Source organism: Pseudorca crassidens, chromosome 19, assembly GCF_039906515.1.
Source record: "Pseudorca crassidens isolate mPseCra1 chromosome 19, mPseCra1.hap1, whole genome shotgun sequence".
In the NCBI taxonomy this organism is placed as follows: Eukaryota; Metazoa; Chordata; class Mammalia; order Artiodactyla; family Delphinidae; genus Pseudorca; species Pseudorca crassidens.
The window spans coordinates 25177164-25190264 of NC_090314.1; the positions used below are offsets into that span (position 1 = coordinate 25177164).

A 13101-nucleotide genomic window follows, 5' to 3' on the forward strand; every position below is an offset into this window, starting at 1 on the left:
GGCTCCCGTGCAGAGAGGGCCTGGAGGCCGAGGTGGAAGGTAGCAGCGAGTTGGCCCACGCTTGGCCCTCCTGCGGTTGCCGCTTCAGCACCAGACTGTCATACACCTGGTAGTTGGCATTGCCTCCCGGGTTCCGGCTGAGTGGCATGAAGGTGGGCGGGGGTGGAGGGTGCTCGGTAGCCTGGACGTCGGGCAGGAGGTCAGAGGGGCGGAGGAGCAGCACTGAGCTGGGAGCCGGGGCCCGCTGGTCCGAGGCCTCGGCCAGTACCGTGAGGGAGGCGGAGGTGGCCACAGGGCGCCGCAAGGGCAGGATCTCAGCCCATTCGGCCGCCGGGTGCCGCACCTCGTGGGGATCGCGGGAGTAATCCAAGTGTCCCGCGGAGGGATGCAGGCTGCGGTTGGACTCGCTGTGAGCACAGCTGGGGAGGCTACGTCTGTGGGCCGGTGGGGTGTCACGCTACCAGGCATCGGGCCGGTAGACCCGAGGCACCAGAGCGGACGGAGGCTCAGAGCCCTCCAGACCCAGACTCCGCCGCGGGCCCAGTTGCCGTCCTTTCGGCCCGCGAGCCCCTCGACCTGCACCTGGCCGCCCCCACCGGCGCCCAGCCCCGGCGCCGCCACCTGTGTGCCGGTGTGTCCCTCCACAGCTCCCTCCGACAAAAGCCCCGCCCCACCACCACCCCGCCCCTCTGGCGTGTCACCGCGGTTGGGTGCGGGAGCGGGATCGAGGGCAGGGGCCGCTTCCCCGGGCCTGCCGGCCACCAGGGGCGGGGTCCTGAGCTCGGCGGGGGGTGTGGGGGCAAGGGTGGCCTTGCCGGGGCTGAGGGGCCGTGGCGACTCAATGGAGGCTCGCGGTGGCTTCGGGCCGGCTGCTGTCGGGCAGGAGGGCCGGCCCGGGCTGCGGCCGGGCTGCGCCTAGCGCCGCGTGGGCGGGCAGGGCCGATGCCCAAGGGACCGCGGGCCCCGGGCCCTGAAGCCTCCGGGGCCACGTCCCTGTGAGCGACGTGCGGGATCTTGGGCGGGGCGCCAAGCGCCGAAGGGTTTGCTGGGTCAGGGCCGCCCTGGGCTGGGAGGTGGTCGCCAAACCCTCCGCCGCCGCCCGATACCCGAGACCTCCGTTCCCCCTGCCTGGGCGGGCGAGGGGGCCCTGCCGGGGCGGGCCGGCCGCCAGGCTGGCGTTAAGGCGCCAGCGCCAGCGAAACTGGGCCTCAAGAGGCCGCCCGCGGCCCCCCGCCCCCGTCTACGGCCATACCACCCTGAACGCGCCCGATCTCGTCTGATCTCGGAAGCTAAGCAGGGTCGGGCCTGGTTAGTACTTGGATGGGAGACCGCCTGGGAATACCGGGTGCTGTAGGCTTTTTGCCTCCCGCTGCGCCCGCCTTCTCCTTTACTCGCCCGCGGCGGGGGCCGCCGGCTCCGCCCCCGCCGGGCCGCGCTGCAGGCCCCACCTCCTCAGGCCCCTCCCACCATGGCGCGCGCCGGCGGGGGCGCTCCCCGCCGGCCCGGCCGGCCAGGCGGCCAGAAGGCGGCCCTGGAAGGCAGCCGCACCCCAGACGCTCCCGGGGTGGCTGGCCCGGACCCAGACTCCGCCGCGGGCCCAGTTGCCGTCCTTTCGGCCCGCGAGCCCCTCGACCTGCACCTGGCCGCCCCCACCGGCGCCCAGCCCCGGCGCCGCCACCTGTGTGCCGGTGTGTCCCTCCACAGCTCCCTCCGACAAAAGCCCCGCCCCACCACCACCCCGCCCCTCTGGCGTGTCAACGCGGCCGGGTGCGGGAGCGGGATCGAGGGCAGGGGCCGCTTCCCCGGGCCTGCCGGCCACCAGGGGCGGGGTCCTGAGCTCGGCGGGGGGTGTGGGGGCAAGGGTGGCCTTGCCGGGGCTGAGGGGCCGTGGCGACTCAATGGAGGCTCGCGGTGGCTTCGGGCCGGCTGCTGTCGGGCAGGAGGGCCGGCCCGGGCTGCGGCCGGGCTGCGCCTAGCGCCGCGTGGGCGGGCAGGGCCGATGCCCAAGGGACCGCGGGCCCCGGGCCCTGAAGCCTCCGGGGCCACGTCCCTGTGAGCGACGTGCGGGATCTTGGGCGGGGCGCCAAGCGCCGAAGGGTTTGCTGGGTCACGGCCGCCCTGGGCTGGGAGGTGGTCGCCAAACCCTCCGCCGCCGCCCGATACCCGAGACCTCCGTTCCCCCTGCCTGGGCGGGCGAGGGGGCCCTGCCGGGGCGGGCTGGCCGCCAGGCTGGCGTTAAGGCGCCAGCGCCAGCGAAACTGGGCCTCAAGAGGCCGCCCGCGGCCCCCCGCCCCCGTCTACGGCCATACCACCCTGAACGCGCCCGATCTCGTCTGATCTCGGAAGCTAAGCAGGGTCGGGCCTGGTTAGTACTTGGATGGGAGACCGCCTGGGAATACCGGGTGCTGTAGGCTTTTTGCCTCCCGCTCCGCCCGCCTTCTCCTTTACTCGCCCGCGGCGGGGGGGCCGCCGGCTCCGCCCCCGCCGAGCCCCGCTGCAGGCAGTAGGCAAGGTGGTTTACCTGCCCGAGCAGGAAGCTTGGGCGATGGCAGAAGTGGGAAGAAACTCTTGAGCACAGGTTCTTGGGATCCACGGAGCAGCGCATGCACATGCGATGGGTGCCTACACAGCTGGCTTGCTTGTCTGTGGGGAAAGGCGAGATGGGTCAGGGCCTGGGTTCCTGAGGGGCTGAGAATCAAGGCAGGGATAGAAGAAAGGGGACAGGCCCACATCCCCTGAACCCACGCCGGCGCCCACTCACCTTTGTGGAAAATACGATTGAAAAGTGCCCTCAAGAATCTCTTCAGATGCCTCCAGAGTTGAGGGAAGAAGGGGAGGGGGGAGGCCGGGAGCAGGGTGAGCCCTGAAATCCAACCCTTGTCCGGTCACACCCCAGCAGCCCTCCCACCTCAGCCCCTTCAAGACCCCAGGGCTCCCCCAACCGCGCTGCACAGATCCTGCCCTGACCATAGTCACCATGTTGATCCCCACCTTGAGCAAGATGAAGCTGACCGGGATCAGAAGAATTGAGTATCCTTGCTCCTGGCATTTCCTGGGGATGGGGCCAGTGAACGGCTCGGCTCGGTAGTAGTTTCGCTCACCCATGGCCGTTGGTCCCAGGACTGCCTGGGCCCTCTGCCCTCCAGTTTTAACTGGGAGCCAGACTGGGTCATAATGGGGCAGGTGGTGAGGTCACAGTGAGGGAGGGGGATGAAAAGGAGGGCCCAGAGTGGCATTCCCTGGTAACCAGGGTCAGGTAAGCTGAGCCTGGACAGTCAAACAGGGCCCGGTGGCCGGCATACATCCCCTCGAGCGGTCATTCATTCGCTCACCGCCCGCTGACTCACTTGTTCAAATGACACATTGCGTCTCTTGGCCCCTCTTGAGACTAGGAAGACCTTGGCCTCAGAGGCCTGCTGAAGGCCTGGCTGGAGTCCAGAGCCTCAGCCTTCTTCATGCCCTTCACTGGGCCTGGAGCTGGACCTGCCCAGATGTGGAACCTCCCAGTTTGGAAGCAACTTCTTGTATGAGGCTCTCTGTGGACAGGGACAGCTGAGACACAGAGGAGGTGCCCAGAGACCAGGGGTTTGGAGTCTGCAGCTGCAGATGTACTTAGTGCATGGTATAGGACCAGGAGGGGCCTGCTGGCACAACTGTGGCCACTAAACCAAAGGGACCCTCAGGCCAAGAAGGGGACACTGGCTTCTTATTGCAGGAAGCCAAGCGCAGGGACCCAGGCTGGGAGAAGGAGTGGCACTTCCAAGCCACAGACCACCAATGTTTCCTGGACTCTGGCGCTCTTTATTCCTCTCTCCATGCCCTGCCGCCCCCTGCCCCTGCCCCCATTTGCTGCTGGTAAGTTCATTTTCCCAGTCTGGCTCCCGTGCAGAGAGGGCCTGGAGGCCGAGGTGGAAGGTAGCAGCGAGTTGGCCCACGCTTGGCCCTCCTGCGGTTGCCGCTTCAGCACCAGACTGTCATACACCTGGTAGTTGGCATTGCCTCCCGGGTTCCGGCTGAGTGGCATGAAGGTGGGCGGGGGTGGAGGGTGCTCGGTAGCCTGGACGTCGGGCAGGAGGTCAGAGGGGCGGAGGAGCAGCACTGAGCTGGGAGCCGGGGCCCGCTGGTCCGAGGCCTCGGCCAGTACCGTGAGGGAGGCGGAGGTGGCCACAGGGCGCCGCAAGGGCAGGATCTCAGCCCATTCGGCCGCCGGGTGCCGCACCTCGTGGGGATCGCGGGAGTAATCCAAGTGTCCCGCGGAGGGATGCAGGCTGCGGTTGGACTCGCTGTGAGCACAGCTGGGGAGGCTACGTCTGTGGGCCGGTGGGGTGTCACGCTACCAGGCATCGGGCCGGTAGACCCGAGGCACCAGAGCGGACGGAGGCTCAGAGCCCTCCAGACCCAGACTCCGCCGCGGGCCCAGTTGCCGTCCTTTCGGCCCGCGAGCCCCTCGACCTGCACCTGGCCGCCCCCACCGGCGCCCAGCCCCGGCGCCGCCACCTGTGTGCCGGTGTGTCCCTCCACAGCTCCCTCCGACAAAAGCCCCGCCCCACCACCACCCCGCCCCTCTGGCGTGTCACCGCGGTTGGGTGCGGGAGCGGGATCGAGGGCAGGGGCCGCTTCCCCGGGCCTGCCGGCCACCAGGGGCGGGGTCCTGAGCTCGGCGGGGGGTGTGGGGGCAAGGGTGGCCTTGCCGGGGCTGAGGGGCCGTGGCGACTCAATGGAGGCTCGCGGTGGCTTCGGGCCGGCTGCTGTCGGGCAGGAGGGCCGGCCCGGGCTGCGGCCGGGCTGCGCCTAGCGCCGCGTGGGCGGGCAGGGCCGATGCCCAAGGGACCGCGGGCCCCGGGCCCTGAAGCCTCCGGGGCCACGTCCCTGTGAGCGACGTGCGGGATCTTGGGCGGGGCGCCAAGCGCCGAAGGGTTTGCTGGGTCAGGGCCGCCCTGGGCTGGGAGGTGGTCGCCAAACCCTCCGCCGCCGCCCGATACCCGAGACCTCCGTTCCCCCTGCCTGGGCGGGCGAGGGGGCCCTGCCGGGGCGGGCCGGCCGCCAGGCTGGCGTTAAGGCGCCAGCGCCAGCGAAACTGGGCCTCAAGAGGCCGCCCGCGGCCCCCCGCCCCCGTCTACGGCCATACCACCCTGAACGCGCCCGATCTCGTCTGATCTCGGAAGCTAAGCAGGGTCGGGCCTGGTTAGTACTTGGATGGGAGACCGCCTGGGAATACCGGGTGCTGTAGGCTTTTTGCCTCCCGCTGCGCCCGCCTTCTCCTTTACTCGCCCGCGGCGGGGGCCGCCGGCTCCGCCCCCGCCGGGCCGCGCTGCAGGCCCCACCTCCTCAGGCCCCTCCCACCATGGCGCGCGCCGGCGGGGGCGGTCCCCGCCGGCCCGGCCGGCCAGGCGGCCAGAAGGCGGCCCTGGAAGGCAGCCGCACCCCAGACGCTCCCGGGGTGGCTGGCCCGGACCCAGACTCCGCCGCGGGCCCAGTTGCCGTCCTTTCGGCCCGCGAGCCCCTCGACCTGCACCTGGCCGCCCCCACCGGCGCCCAGCCCCGGCGCCGCCACCTGTGTGCCGGTGTGTCCCTCCACAGCTCCCTCCGACAAAAGCCCCGCCCCACCACCACCCCGCCCCTCTGGCGTGTCAACGCGGCCGGGTGCGGGAGCGGGATCGAGGGCAGGGGCCGCTTCCCCGGGCCTGCCGGCCACCAGGGGCGGGGTCCTGAGCTCGGCGGGGGGTGTGGGGGCAAGGGTGGCCTTGCCGGGGCTGAGGGGCCGTGGCGACTCAATGGAGGCTCGCGGTGGCTTCGGGCCGGCTGCTGTCGGGCAGGAGGGCCGGCCCGGGCTGCGGCCGGGCTGCGCCTAGCGCCGCGTGGGCGGGCAGGGCCGATGCCCAAGGGACCGCGGGCCCCGGGCCCTGAAGCCTCCGGGGCCACGTCCCTGTGAGCGACGTGCGGGATCTTGGGCGGGGCGCCAAGCGCCGAAGGGTTTGCTGGGTCAGGGCCGCCCTGGGCTGGGAGGTGGTCGCCAAACCCTCCGCCGCCGCCCGATACCCGAGACCTCCGTTCCCCCTGCCTGGGCGGGCGAGGGGGCCCTGCCGGGGCGGGCTGGCCGCCAGGCTGGCGTTAAGGCGCCAGCGCCAGCGAAACTGGGCCTCAAGAGGCCGCCCGCGGCCCCCCGCCCCCGTCTACGGCCATACCACCCTGAACGCGCCCGATCTCGTCTGATCTCGGAAGCTAAGCAGGGTCGGGCCTGGTTAGTACTTGGATGGGAGACCGCCTGGGAATACCGGGTGCTGTAGGCTTTTTGCCTCCCGCTCCGCCCGCCTTCTCCTTTACTCGCCCGCGGCGGGGGGGCCGCCGGCTCCGCCCCCGCCGAGCCCCGCTGCAGGCAGTAGGCAAGGTGGTTTACCTGCCCGAGCAGGAAGCTTGGGCGATGGCAGAAGTGGGAAGAAACTCTTGAGCACAGGTTCTTGGGATCCACGGAGCAGCGCATGCACATGCGATGGGTGCCTACACAGCTGGCTTGCTTGTCTGTGGGGAAAGGCGAGATGGGTCAGGGCCTGGGTTCCTGAGGGGCTGAGAATCAAGGCAGGGATAGAAGAAAGGGGACAGGCCCACATCCCCTGAACCCACGCCGGCGCCCACTCACCTTTGTGGAAAATACGATTGAAAAGTGCCCTCAAGAATCTCTTCAGATGCCTCCAGAGTTGAGGGAAGAAGGGGAGGGGGGAGGCCGGGAGCAGGGTGAGCCCTGAAATCCAACCCTTGTCCGGTCACACCCCAGCAGCCCTCCCACCTCAGCCCCTTCAAGACCCCAGGGCTCCCCCAACCGCGCTGCACAGATCCTGCCCTGACCATAGTCACCATGTTGATCCCCACGTTGAGCAAGATGAAGCTGACCGGGATCAGAAGAATTGAGTATCCTTGCTCCTGGCATTTCCTGGGGATGGGGCCAGTGAACGGCTCGGCTCGGTAGTAGTTTCGCTCACCCATGGCCGTTGGTCCCAGGACTGCCTGGGCCCTCTGCCCTCCAGTTTTAACTGGGAGCCAGACTGGGTCATAATGGGGCAGGTGGTGAGGTCACAGTGAGGGAGGGGGATGAAAAGGAGGGCCCAGAGTGGCATTCCCTGGTAACCAGGGTCAGGTAAGCTGAGCCTGGACAGTCAAACAGGGCCCGGTGGCCGGCATACATCCCCTCGAGCGGTCATTCATTCGCTCACCGCCCGCTGACTCACTTGTTCAAATGACACATTGCGTCTCTTGGCCCCTCTTGAGACTAGGAAGACCTTGGCCTCAGAGGCCTGCTGAAGGCCTGGCTGGAGTCCAGAGCCTCAGCCTTCTTCATGCCCTTCACTGGGCCTGGAGCTGGACCTGCCCAGATGTGGAACCTCCCAGTTTGGAAGCAACTTCTTGTATGAGGCTCTCTGTGGACAGGGACAGCTGAGACACAGAGGAGGTGCCCAGAGACCAGGGGTTTGGAGTCTGCAGCTGCAGATGTACTTAGTGCATGGTATAGGACCAGGAGGGGCCTGCTGGCACAACTGTGGCCACTAAACCAAAGGGACCCTCAGGCCAAGAAGGGGACACTGGCTTCTTATTGCAGGAAGCCAAGCGCAGGGACCCAGGCTGGCAGAAGGAGTGGCGCTTCCAAGCCACAGACCACCAATGTTTCCTGGACTCTGGCGCTCTTTATTCCTCTCTCCATGCCCTGCCGCCCCCTGCCCCTGCCCCCATTTGCTGCTGGTAAGTTCATTTTCCCAGTCTGGCTCCCGTGCAGAGAGGGCCTGGAGGCCGAGGTGGAAGGTAGCAGCGAGTTGGCCCACGCTTGGCCCTCCTGCGGTTGCCGCTTCAGCACCAGACTGTCATACACCTGGTAGTTGGCATTGCCTCCCGGGTTCCGGCTGAGTGGCATGAAGGTGGGCGGGGGTGGAGGGTGCTCGGTAGCCTGGACGTCGGGCAGGAGGTGAGAGGGGCGGAGGAGCAGCGCTGAGCTGGGAGCCGGGGCCCGCTGGTCCGAGGCCTCGGCCAGTACCGTGAGGGAGGCGGAGGTGGCCACAGGGCGCCGCAAGGGCAGGATCTCAGCCCATTCGGCCGCCGGGTGCCGCACCTCGTGGGGATCGCGGGAGTAATCCAAGTGTCCCGCGGAGGGATGCAGGCTGCGGTTGGACTCGCTGTGAGCACAGCTGGGGAGGCTACGTCTGTGGGCCGGTGGGGTGTCACGCTACCAGGCATCGGGCCGGTAGACCCGAGGCACCAGAGCGGACGGAGGCTCAGAGCCCTCCAGACCCAGACTCCGCCGCGGGCCCAGTTGCCGTCCTTTCGGCCCGCGAGCCCCTCGACCTGCACCTGGCCGCCCCCACCGGCGCCCAGCCCCGGCGCCGCCACCTGTGTGCCGGTGTGTCCCTCCACAGCTCCCTCCGACAAAAGCCCCGCCCCACCACCACCCCGCCCCTCTGGCGTGTCACCGCGGTTGGGTGCGGGAGCGGGATCGAGGGCAGGGGCCGCTTCCCCGGGCCTGCCGGCCACCAGGGGCGGGGTCCTGAGCTCGGCGGGGGGTGTGGGGGCAAGGGTGGCCTTGCCGGGGCTGAGGGGCCGTGGCGACTCAATGGAGGCTCGCGGTGGCTTCGGGCCGGCTGCTGTCGGGCAGGAGGGCCGGCCCGGGCTGCGGCCGGGCTGCGCCTAGCGCCGCGTGGGCGGGCAGGGCCGATGCCCAAGGGACCGCGGGCCCCGGGCCCTGAAGCCTCCGGGGCCACGTCCCTGTGAGCGACGTGCGGGATCTTGGGCGGGGCGCCAAGCGCCGAAGGGTTTGCTGGGTCAGGGCCGCCCTGGGCTGGGAGGTGGTCGCCAAACCCTCCGCCGCCGCCCGATACCCGAGACCTCCGTTCCCCCTGCCTGGGCGGGCGAGGGGGCCCTGCCGGGGCGGGCCGGCCGCCAGGCTGGCGTTAAGGCGCCAGCGCCAGCGAAACTGGGCCTCAAGAGGCCGCCCGCGGCCCCCCGCCCCCGTCTACGGCCATACCACCCTGAACGCGCCCGATCTCGTCTGATCTCGGAAGCTAAGCAGGGTCGGGCCTCGTTAGTACTTGGATGGGAGACCGCCTGGGAATACCGGGTGCTGTAGGCTTTTTGCCTCCCGCTGCGCCCGCCTTCTCCTTTACTCGCCCGCGGCGGGGGCCGCCGGCTCCGCCCCCGCCGGGCCGCGCTGCAGGCCCCACCTCCTCAGGCCCCTCCCACCATGGCGCGCGCCGGCGGGGGCGGTCCCCGCCGGCCCGGCCGGCCAGGCGGCCAGAAGGCGGCCCTGGAAGGCAGCCGCACCCCAGACGCTCCCGGGGTGGCTGGCCCGGACCCAGACTCCGCCGCGGGCCCAGTTGCCGTCCTTTCGGCCCGCGAGCCCCTCGACCTGCACCTGGCCGCCCCCACCGGCGCCCAGCCCCGGCGCCGCCACCTGTGTGCCGGTGTGTCCCTCCACAGCTCCCTCCGACAAAAGCCCCGCCCCACCACCACCCCGCCCCTCTGGCGTGTCAACGCGGCCGGGTGCGGGAGCGGGATCGAGGGCAGGGGCCGCTTCCCCGGGCCTGCCGGCCACCAGGGGCGGGGTCCTGAGCTCGGCGGGGGGTGTGGGGGCAAGGGTGGCCTTGCCGGGGCTGAGGGGCCGTGGCGACTCAATGGAGGCTCGCGGTGGCTTCGGGCCGGCTGCTGTCGGGCAGGAGGGCCGGCCCGGGCTGCGGCCGGGCTGCGCCTAGCGCCGCGTGGGCGGGCAGGGCCGATGCCCAAGGGACCGCGGGCCCCGGGCCCTGAAGCCTCCGGGGCCACGTCCCTGTGAGCGACGTGCGGGATCTTGGGCGGGGCGCCAAGCGCCGAAGGGTTTGCTGGGTCAGGGCCGCCCTGGGCTGGGAGGTGGTCGCCAAACCCTCCGCCGCCGCCCGATACCCGAGACCTCCGTTCCCCCTGCCTGGGCGGGCGAGGGGGCCCTGCCGGGGCGGGCCGGCCGCCAGGCTGGCGTTAAGGCGCCAGCGCCAGCGAAACTGGTCCTCAAGAGGCAGCCGTCGGCCCCCGCCCCCGTCTACGGCCATACCACCCTGAACGCGCCCGATCTCGTCTGATCTCGGAAGCTAAGCAGGGTCGGGCCTGGTTAGTACTTGGATGGGAGACCGCCTGGGAATACCGGGTGCTGTAGGCTTTTTGCCTCCCGCTCCGCCCGCCTTCTCCTTTACTCGCCCGCGGCGGGGGGGCCGCCGGCTCCGCCCCCGCCGAGCCCCGCTGCAGGCAGTAGGCAAGGTGGTTTACCTGCCCGAGCAGGAAGCTTGGGCGATGGCAGAAGTGGGAAGAAACTCTTGAGCACAGGTTCTTGGGATCCACGGAGCAGCGCATGCACATGCGATGGGTGCCTACACAGCTGGCTTGCTTGTCTGTGGGGAAAGGCGAGATGGGTCAGGGCCTGGGTTCCTGAGGGGCTGAGAATCAAGGCAGGGATAGAAGAAAGGGGACAGGCCCACATCCCCTGAACCCACGCCGGCGCCCACTCACCTTTGTGGAAAATACGATTGAAAAGTGCCCTCAAGAATCTCTTCAGATGCCTCCAGAGTTGAGGGAAGAAGGGGAGGGGGGAGGCCGGGAGCAGGGTGAGCCCTGAAATCCAACCCTTGTCCGGTCACACCCCAGCAGCCCTCCCACCTCAGCCCCTTCAAGACCCCAGGGCTCCCCCAACCGCGCTGCACAGATCCTGCCCTGACCATAGTCACCATGTTGATCCCCACGTTGAGCAAGATGAAGCTGACCGGGATCAGAAGAATTGAGTATCCTTGCTCCTGGCATTTCCTGGGGATGGGGCCAGTGAACGGCTCGGCTCGGTAGTAGTTTCGCTCACCCATGGCCGTTGGTCCCAGGACTGCCTGGGCCCTCTGCCCTCCAGTTTTAACTGGGAGCCAGACTGGGTCATAATGGGGCAGGTGGTGAGGTCACAGTGAGGGAGGGGGATGAAAAGGAGGGCCCAGAGTGGCATTCCCTGGTAACCAGGGTCAGGTAAGCTGAGCCTGGACAGTCAAACAGGGCCCGGTGGCCGGCATACATCCCCTCGAGCGGTCATTCATTCGCTCACCGCCCGCTGACTCACTTGTTCAAATGACACATTGCGTCTCTTGGCCCCTCTTGAGACTAGGAAGACCTTGGCCTCAGAGGCCTGCTGAAGGCCTGGCTGGAGTCCAGAGCCTCAGCCTTCTTCATGCCCTTCACTGGGCCTGGAGCTGGACCTGCCCAGATGTGGAACCTCCCAGTTTGGAAGCAACTTCTTGTATGAGGCTCTCTGTGGACAGGGACAGCTGAGACACAGAGGAGGTGCCCAGAGACCAGGGGTTTGGAGTCTGCAGCTGCAGATGTACTTAGTGCATGGTATAGGACCAGGAGGGGCCTGCTGGCACAACTGTGGCCACTAAACCAAAGGGACCCTCAGGCCAAGAAGGGGACACTGGCTTCTTATTGCAGGAAGCCAAGCGCAGGGACCCAGGCTGGGAGAAGGAGTGGCACTTCCAAGCCACAGACCACCAATGTTTCCTGGACTCTGGCGCTCTTTATTCCTCTCTCCATGCCCTGCCGCCCCCTGCCCCTGCCCCCATTTGCTGCTGGTAAGTTCATTTTCCCAGTCTGGCTCCCGTGCAGAGAGGGCCTGGAGGCCGAGGTGGAAGGTAGCAGCGAGTTGGCCCACGCTTGGCCCTCCTGCGGTTGCCGCTTCAGCACCAGACTGTCATACACCTGGTAGTTGGCATTGCCTCCCGGGTTCCGGCTGAGTGGCATGAAGGTGGGCGGGGGTGGAGGGTGCTCGGTAGCCTGGACGTCGGGCAGGAGGTCAGAGGGGCGGAGGAGCAGCACTGAGCTGGGAGCCGGGGCCCGCTGGTCCGAGGCCTCGGCCAGTACCGTGAGGGAGGCGGAGGTGGCCACAGGGCGCCGCAAGGGCAGGATCTCAGCCCATTCGGCCGCCGGGTGCCGCACCTCGTGGGGATCGCGGGAGTAATCCAAGTGTCCCGCGGAGGGATGCAGGCTGCGGTTGGACTCGCTGTGAGCACAGCTGGGGAGGCTACGTCTGTGGGCCGGTGGGGTGTCACGCTACCAGGCATCGGGCCGGTAGACCCGAGGCACCAGAGCGGACGGAGGCTCAGAGCCCTCCAGACCCAGACTCCGCCGCGGGCCCAGTTGCCGTCCTTTCGGCCCGCGAGCCCCTCGACCTGCACCTGGCCACCCCCACCGGCGCCCAGCCCCGGCGCCGCCACCTGTGTGCCGGTGTGTCCCTCCACAGCTCCCTCCGACAAAAGCCCCGCCCCACCACCACCCCGCCCCTCTGGCGTGTCACCGCGGTTGGGTGCGGGAGCGGGATCGAGGGCAGGGGCCGCTTCCCCGGGCCTGCCGGCCACCAGGGGCGGGGTCCTGAGCTCGGCGGGGGGTGTGGGGGCAAGGGTGGCCTTGCCGGGGCTGAGGGGCCGTGGCGACTCAATGGAGGCTCGCGGTGGCTTCGGGCCGGCTGCTGTCGGGCAGGAGGGCCGGCCCGGGCTGCGGCCGGGCTGCGCCTAGCGCCGCGTGGGCGGGCAGGGCCGATGCCCAAGGGACCGCGGGCCCCGGGCCCTGAAGCCTCCGGGGCCACGTCCCTGTGAGCGACGTGCGGGATCTTGGGCGGGGCGCCAAGCGCCGAAGGGTTTGCTGGGTCAGGGCCGCCCTGGGCTGGGAGGTGGTCGCCAAACCCTCCGCCGCCGCCCGATACCCGAGACCTCCGTTCCCCCTGCCTGGGCGGGCGAGGGGGCCCTGCCGGGGCGGGCCGGCCGCCAGGCTGGCGTTAAGGCGCCAGCGCCAGCGAAACTGGGCCTCAAGAGGCCGCCCGCGGCCCCCCGCCCCCGTCTACGGCCATACCACCCTGAACGCGCCCGATCTCGTCTGATCTCGGAAGCTAAGCAGGGTCGGGCCTGGTTAGTACTTGGATGGGAGACCGCCTGGGAATACCGGGTGCTGTAGGCTTTTTGCCTCCCGCTGCGCCCGCCTTCTCCTTTACTCGCCCGCGGCGGGGGCCGCCGGCTCCGCCCCCGCCGGGCCGCGCTGCAGGCCCCACCTCCTCAGGCCCCTCCCACCATGGCG

At 69.6% G+C, this 13101-nt stretch overlaps 7 non-coding genes across 7 annotated transcripts; all 7 read left to right on the plus strand.

Moving 5' to 3' along the window:
• Window positions 1-1238: 1238 nt before the first annotated feature.
• On the plus strand, window positions 1239-1357 carry LOC137213397 (5S ribosomal RNA). The gene has a single exon (XR_010938036.1). It is a non-coding gene; the product is annotated as a 5S ribosomal RNA (ribosomal RNA).
• Window positions 1358-2295: 938 nt separating this feature from the next.
• On the plus strand, window positions 2296-2414 carry LOC137213398 (5S ribosomal RNA). Its single transcript, XR_010938037.1, has one exon. It is a non-coding gene; the product is annotated as a 5S ribosomal RNA (ribosomal RNA).
• A 2700-nt stretch (window positions 2415-5114) lies between these two features.
• Window positions 5115-5233, plus strand: LOC137213399 (5S ribosomal RNA). Its single transcript, XR_010938038.1, has one exon. It is a non-coding gene; the product is annotated as a 5S ribosomal RNA (ribosomal RNA).
• A 938-nt stretch (window positions 5234-6171) lies between these two features.
• LOC137213401 (5S ribosomal RNA) lies at window positions 6172-6290 on the plus strand. The gene has a single exon (XR_010938040.1). It is a non-coding gene; the product is annotated as a 5S ribosomal RNA (ribosomal RNA).
• A 2700-nt stretch (window positions 6291-8990) lies between these two features.
• Window positions 8991-9109, plus strand: LOC137213645 (5S ribosomal RNA). Its single transcript, XR_010938279.1, has one exon. It is a non-coding gene; the product is annotated as a 5S ribosomal RNA (ribosomal RNA).
• A 937-nt stretch (window positions 9110-10046) lies between these two features.
• Window positions 10047-10165, plus strand: LOC137213402 (5S ribosomal RNA). The gene has a single exon (XR_010938041.1). It is a non-coding gene; the product is annotated as a 5S ribosomal RNA (ribosomal RNA).
• Window positions 10166-12865: 2700 nt separating this feature from the next.
• Window positions 12866-12984, plus strand: LOC137213403 (5S ribosomal RNA). The gene has a single exon (XR_010938042.1). It is a non-coding gene; the product is annotated as a 5S ribosomal RNA (ribosomal RNA).
• Window positions 12985-13101: the final 117 nt, after the last annotated feature.